Below are 7515 nucleotides of genomic sequence, written 5' to 3' on the forward strand. Positions count from 1 at the left end.
ACAGTGAATATACCTTTAATAAATGCAAAAGAAATTGGGATAACTTTAGACAAACAAAAATTGATAATTCGTCGTCAGCAGACCTGCACTACAAGAAACACTTTTAAAAATGGCCTCAGGAAGACCAGAATATATCAGAAAAAATTTAGATCTGTCCGCAAACTAACAGAGGAACAGAAAACCAAACACCACATGTTCTCATTCGTAAGTGGGAGTTGAGCAATGAGAACACATGGACACAGAGAGGGGAACAACACACACCAGGTCCTGGTAGGTGTTGACAGGGTGAGGGGAGGGAACTTAGAGGGGGGGTCAATAGATGCAGCAAACCACCATGGCACATGTATACCTATTTTAAAAACCTGGACGTTCTGTACATGTATCCTGCTTTTCTTTTTTTTAGAAGAAATAAAGAAAAAAAATCAGCATGATAAAAAAAATGTAGATCTGTACAAAGAAATAAAAATTTCTGGAAATGATTAGTTATAAATGTAAATATAAAAGATGTTCTAAAATGCATTAATTGCTGTAAAATATATTTTATCTAATTGTTTATTTTATATATAATATATATTTTAATTGTTTTTAGAGACAGTGTCTCACTCTGGTGCCCAGGCTGAAGTGCAGTGGCATGATCACAGCTCACTGCAGCTTTGAACTCCCAGTCTCAAGCAATCTTCCTGCCTCCCGAGTAGCTGAGTCTACAGGAATGCACCAGAATACCTGACTAATTTTGTTTTTAATTTTTTTCTATTTTGTAGAGACAGAATCTTGCTTTGTTGCCCAGTCTGGTCTTGAACTCCTGGGCTCAAATGAGCCTCCTGCCTTGGCCTCCAAAAGTGCTGGCATTGCAGGTGTGAGCCCCCACACCTGGCCTATAAAAGAAATTTTACTGCCTAACATGTAAAAAAGTTACTTACATGTATTTTAAGTTTATAAGTATGTAAAAATAGCATAGATGACAAAAATAGCACAAAAATAGGAGAGAGAATTCTACCATGATTTGTAAAATTCTGCGTTTTTTCTTTTCTCTTTTTAAAAATTTTCTCATATCAAATGGGTAATGTACTAATGTCATAATAAGATGTAAGAAAGGCATATCTCACATATGAGTTAAAAAACTCAGTCATCACATGTATAAGCTGCAAAATGATCTGTAACAATCTTATACTACATGCAAAACCATATAATATTCAAATCAATATTAAAATTAATTAAAGATGCATATTGTAAACTTTAGGGTAAAAATTAAATTTTTAAAGAGGCATGAATAATAACCTAGAAACGGAGATTAAATAAACTCTTATGATACAAAATTACTCCAAATGCTATCAGGAAGAAAGAGAAATAAAGCAACAAGAAACAGAACATATAGTATGTTTATGGGAATCTAAAATTGGTTCAACATTTGAAAATTATTCAATGTAATTTACCAAATCAACATAAATAGAAAGAAAAGTTTGATCATCTCAGTAGATGGAAGGAAAACATTTAACAGCTTTCGACATTCATCAAAGTTAAAATGTCAGCAAAGCTGGAAGAGAACTTTCTCAACTTGTGAAATGTATATGCCAACAACAACAACAACAACAAAAGCAAGTAAAATTATATAAACAGTGAAAGACTGAATGCATTTCCCCCAAAATCAAGAACAAAGCATGCATATGTACTCTCACCACTTTTACTCACTATCATACTAAAAACACTAGCCAATGCAATTAGAGCAGAAAAATAAATTAAAAACTTGCATATTTAAAATGAAAAACTGGCCGGGAGCGGTGGCTCAAGCCTGTAATCCCAGCACTTTGGGAGGCCGAGACGGGCGGATCACGAGGTCAGGAGATCGAGACCATCCTGGCTAACACCGTGAAACCCCGTCTCTACTAAAAATACAAAAAACTAGCCGGGCGAGGTGGCGGGCGCCTGTAGTCCCAGCTACTCCGGAGGCTGAGGCAGGAGAATGGCCTAAACCCGGGAGGCGGAGCTTGCAGTGAGCTGAGATCCGGCCACTGCACTCCAGCCCGGGCTACAGAGCAAGACTCCGTCTCAAAATAAATAAATAAATAAATAAATAAATAAATAAATAAATAAAATGAAAAACTAAACTTTTACTTGAAGATCAATGATTGTGTAGAAAATCTCTGATATTCTACATTGAAACACTGTTAGAACTAATGAGTTCAAGGCCATGGGATATAAGATCGGTATGCAAGATAATCTGTTATTTTTACACATACTATTATTAGAAATTAAAACTGAAATAAAATTGTTTTAATAGTAAAAAAGAAGAAACAGTTATGAATCAACAAAATCTGTATGATCTGTATATGGAAAGCTAAATATTATTGATTAAAACACTCAAAAGAGACTTAAATAAATAGTGAAAGAAAAAAGTCAAACCAAGACTATTTGTCCATAATTCCACATTTTGTAAATTCTAGAGAGTGAAACTATTTTTCAGTGACAGAAAGCAGACCAATGATCGCCTAGGGATGGAGTTAAAGATTGGGATAGATTAAGGAGGGTGGAAGGAAACTTTAGAGAGTAATGAAAACGTTATTTGATTGTGATGGTGGTGTCACAAGTGTAAACAAATGTCAAAATTAAATAAATTGTATACTTTGATTATGTACAATGTAGTTCATTATACGTCACGTATCCTTCTATAATCTCATGAAAAAAGAAAAGCTGTGTTTCTATATAGGTCAATTTGTAAATAAAAACTATATTGGTTGTTTCTTAGCCAGAAACTCTTGTAAATGGTATGTTTGTTAGTGAACTTTGAAATTCAGCCCAAACATTCAAATTTATGAAAAAATTTTGATCCTACTGTATGTAAAATTCAAAGGTCAAATACCAATGAAAGAAAGATGTAATTAAATGAAAAAAAATGTGATTTGAGAAAAGGTCAGTCCATGGGACATTATTTTGCTGATGTAAAGATGCTATAAGAATAATAGGTCTTCTTCTAGTTTGTGCTTGTAAACTAAATTTGCCGAAAACCTAATACTCAGTTGTAGATGATTTAGAAATATAGAAAGGCACTTCTCTTTGATTTTCTTTATCTTACAGTGTAGGTCCCTCTGCCTGGAGCAACAGTGTTTAGCCCTGGCTATACCTTAGCACAGACAATGATACCTTTAAAAATAAAAATTTCAAAGGTGCACCCACAGAGGTTCTGAATTAGTAGGACTGGCATCCAGCTCAGCTATCTGGAGGTTTAAAGTACTCTCTTGGAGGTGATAATGCCCCATCATGGTTGACAACCATTGTCCTTGAAAGAGCAAGGATCGAAAGTCAAGTTAGCATGTGATTGTCATCCAAAGACAGCCATCCATATTGGAGTCTTCAAGGCACCCTAGAAAAGTTTTGACTCTACCTGAAGAGATGCAAGCTACTCTAATATGGATGGAGAGCTTGGAATATAAAAATAACGACAAACATTTAAAGACTGGGAAAATCGTGAAGTATTTTACTTTGACATACTTAATGTATTTCAATTTTTATGTAATTATTTCATCGCAATGTTTATGCTTTGATATTTATTAGAGATATTAAAGAGATTTTTGAAATAACCAAGTAGAATGATCTCTATCTGTTTCTCTCTCGCTCTCTCTGACCTTCTCTCTCTCATCACTTCCTTACCCCATTCTCCACACTCCTGTTTCTCACTCAATGAAACACATCAACAGGAAGTGTGGTCACATGATCCATGAGGTCAATACAAAAGCATCAGAGTTAACCTGTTGATATTGAATAACGATTTCAGCCAGGTGAATAAGAGGAGACAATGCTGTCTTTTTAAAAGTAGTTTTATCTTTCATTACTATAAATAAGAATATATATATTCACTGGAATAAATGCAGCAAATAATTATTGATTTCTTATAATTGCTATATACTTTCATTATTATACTTTCCTGAAAGTAAGTATAATAAAAAAAGAAAGAATTCCCCACCATGCCACTACAAAATGATAGGCTCAGTCACCATTTTGGTAGATACATTTTTTCAGATAGTTTTCCATGTAATTTTGAAAACACATATGCAGTAGATTAAAAAAATACTGGCAAGTATACACATTATTTATTTTTCCCTTTTTTGTGCAGTAATATTTCTTTTTAAATATTTTACTGCCATTTTAAATTGGTTTATTTTACTGTGTGCCTTGGTTATCCTGGGTCAATTATTATTTTTCACTTACTTTATGATTATTACTGAGGATACTTTTATTGTGTAGAGCAAGAACATTAAAAATGGCCCACTCCTGATGTTAAATATGTCACTAATATACAATGTATTCTCATTGGGCTACTTCTGCTCAAAATTATATTCATAATATCTTATAATGCTGGTGTTGTATATGCCATTTCATTCTGTTGTTAAGTAGGAGTTCATTGTTGAATCAACCACGTTTTTATTCTATACTGAACATTTTGATAACTATTTCTGAAGAGGAAGGTGGAAGAAGAGTCTTTACTACCTATTGTGCACTTGTTTGCCAAACATTGTGTTTAGCAGTTTATATGCATTATTCAGTTCTCCCCGCAAGGAACCTACGAAAGAGACCCTATTGTTAGCCCATATTTTAAAATAAAGTAACTGAGGCACAGAACACATAAAAGATTCATTGCTAAAAGTGACTTATCCTGGATATAAACATATACTGCACTAGTTCAGTGTCCCAAAGCGTGACAACCATAAAATATTCCCTCTTTAGTAGTCTTCAAAAGTGTGTGAAATTGTTTGCCTCTACATTGACCACCACTGCAGTAATAAATGATTAAATTTCCAACCACCAGGTTTGTAAAATCAAACCTTACATTAATAGCAAAAGTCATAATTCCAATCTGTACAATGAAGCTCCATTTTGAGCATACAATTTCTGTAGTACTTTAGCCTTTTTCCTTTATTCTGTTTTTCTTTTCTGTAGGGTATTAAACAATTTCTACAAGTTTATTCTTCTTTAAAATTCCAGAGGCAGGGGACTCCACAGTTAGTTCAATACTGATATCTAAACTAGGGTTGCCAGATTTAGTAAATAAAAATAGAATGACGTCCAGTTAAATTTGACTTTTAGACAAACAACAAAGAATTTTTTAGGATGTGTATTCCTTATGAAACAGTTGGGAAAACAAATACTAGAAGTATTATTTGCTTTCCATCTTAAATTCAAATGTAATTGAGTGTCCTGTATTTTATCTGGCAAGCCTAATCTAAACTAAAGCAATATAGTTTTAGAGACTCTCCCACTGATGAAAGATAATCTTGTGTGTCCCAAGCAAATAAAAACATAAGACATTATCTCAAATATTGCTTACTGTGTTTGTTTGTATAAAAAGAACATCTAAAATGTACAATTAAAAATGTTTACTTCCATCCTCTAGAAATCGTTCTTATTAATCCCTCTTCCAAATACGCTGAGAAGAGAAAACAAACTAAAAACCAAAACAAAAAAATAAGGCACCAATCATAGAATGCATAAGGTACCCTAAAGTAAACAGGGTCCATATTTCCTCCAAGGAAGGGTGCCTTATGGAAGTAAGGACTCTATAAACATGGGCCAAACTTAAGAATAGTTAAGTAGAACCCCTCTTCTCCCACCTCTGTCCCATCTGCCTTTTTCCACCATATTGAAATCTTGAATTAATACTGGAGACAGTAGCTATGAAAAGCCAATAGAATTACTTGCAAGTGGCTATCATGAACTACCCAGAATAAAGAGTTCTTTTTGTAAGCATAAAACTAGTAAAGATATTAAGAGAAAGCAATTTCAGACTGTCTTCCTTTTCAGCTAAAATTAGACAAGGACACGAAGAGTGGTTAGCTCCCTTCTGACACTCACACTGAACCCCTGCCCTTCAGAATGATGAGAATGCTCTGCTGGATGGCAAGTTATTCAGCGTTGGCATGCCACTTGATGCAGTCTATTTAAAACGTTTTTAGGAGCTTGGGTTTTCCCTTCCCTATAATTTAGAAGGCAGAACAGAGAGGCAGTTTGCTCTTAAAACAATGGAATTGTGAACTCCTGAGCCATTGTCAGACTGACTTGTTTTCCATGGAAAGTAACTCCCTTGATGTATGCCGGAGATCTGTACCCCCAGATTAATGAGAGAGGGCTCACATAACTTGTGCTTAGTTCTGGAACTTTAAAAAGAGTGAAGTGATTGTAATGGAAAGAATAAAGGAAGGGACCTAAGTGGCAGCAGAAGACTTGGGTCTGGTTCCCTTTTTTCAATCTTGCTACACACTAGGGTGTGGCCTTTGGTAAATTACCACCTTGGAACTACAGTGTCTTCTTCCTTAAAATACTGAGGTTTGACTACATTATTGTAAAGATCCTTTTGAAACTAGAAGTCTATGGCATTTTACATTAGCTTTTGATTTCCCTCGGGATTCTTGTGTTTTGTTCAATTCTTCCAGCTCTGCCACTGCTTGAGCAATCATCATAAATCACAGGGCTCACTCGCTCTCTAACAACTCTTTTAGAAATCTTTATGAAACAAGTCAGCCTAAGAAATATCAAGGACTGCTGCCTTCAAGGGCTTCTGGGAAGTAAGGTATGGATGTATAATTCTTAAAAGACAAAAATAAAAACAACCATCAAAGTACTGAAGAATAAGGGAAAAAAGAAAGAAAGAGGAAACATATCAGAGGGAAATATTTAGATTTTTTAAAAGGATGAATATGAGAAAAATATAGAGGAGCATTATATCAGGACAGGGTTAGAACAAGACACTGTTTTCAAAGAGGGGTAAAGATGTTTCAGGAAAAGAGTGGAAGAGATTGCACCCACAGGAAGAAATAAGTTCAGGCATTCACTCTTCTAGTGAACAGAAGGGCTATATAGTTTCTCTAAATATTACTTAGCAATAAGTAAAGCAGATACAGTCACATATACAACTACCGATTTCCATCCTTGGGTTGTTGATCTATATGACAGAAAAGGGTCAGGAAGGCAAGGTAATGAATGGGGAGGAGTGATTGGGCAGTGGTTCATATTATGGAATGGAAGAAATTAGTCATGTGGGAGTTCGGATGCAGAGGAAATGATGGGGAAGAAGAGCAGTGATGTGTGTCTGTATTCCCTGGGAAGACTGAGAAATGGCAACCTAATCAGGAACTCTTGACAGTGTTGGAGAGAGCTCAGGATGTTGAACACCTGAAACAAGGAAATCTTTCTGAGTTATTTTCATACTTTCCATTGAAAGAACAGAAAGAATATCCAACTTGAAAGACACTACTGTTAGATTTCATAGATTTATTTTTCTATTGGACAGCTAATAGGTAGCTGCTTCTTCAAGCTGTATAGAGAAATAGCTTTAGTCTGAGGTGCAGAGACAGCAAACACCATGATACAAAGTCCTTTCCTGAAAGAGATGCAAGCTTCGTCTGGTCATAAGAAGGATACAGATTATGTTTTCCCTCCTCCTCTTGCTACCCAGTAAGTCTATTTGTTTTATTTTTTATTCTCCTGAGAGCAAGAAAACATGTTGTGAATTTAAAATATGTATAC

The 7515-nt window shown here is 34.9% G+C and overlaps 1 non-coding gene across 1 annotated transcript; it reads right to left on the reverse strand.

The window, feature by feature from the left end:
* Positions 1–1050: 1050 nt before the first annotated feature.
* Positions 1051–1154, reverse strand: LOC114677289 (small nucleolar RNA U13). The gene has a single exon (XR_003728568.1). It is a non-coding gene; the product is annotated as a small nucleolar RNA U13 (small nucleolar RNA).
* Positions 1155–7515: the final 6361 nt, after the last annotated feature.

Source organism: Macaca mulatta, chromosome 3, assembly GCF_049350105.2.
Source record: "Macaca mulatta isolate MMU2019108-1 chromosome 3, T2T-MMU8v2.0, whole genome shotgun sequence".
Taxonomy (NCBI): domain Eukaryota; kingdom Metazoa; phylum Chordata; class Mammalia; order Primates; family Cercopithecidae; genus Macaca; species Macaca mulatta.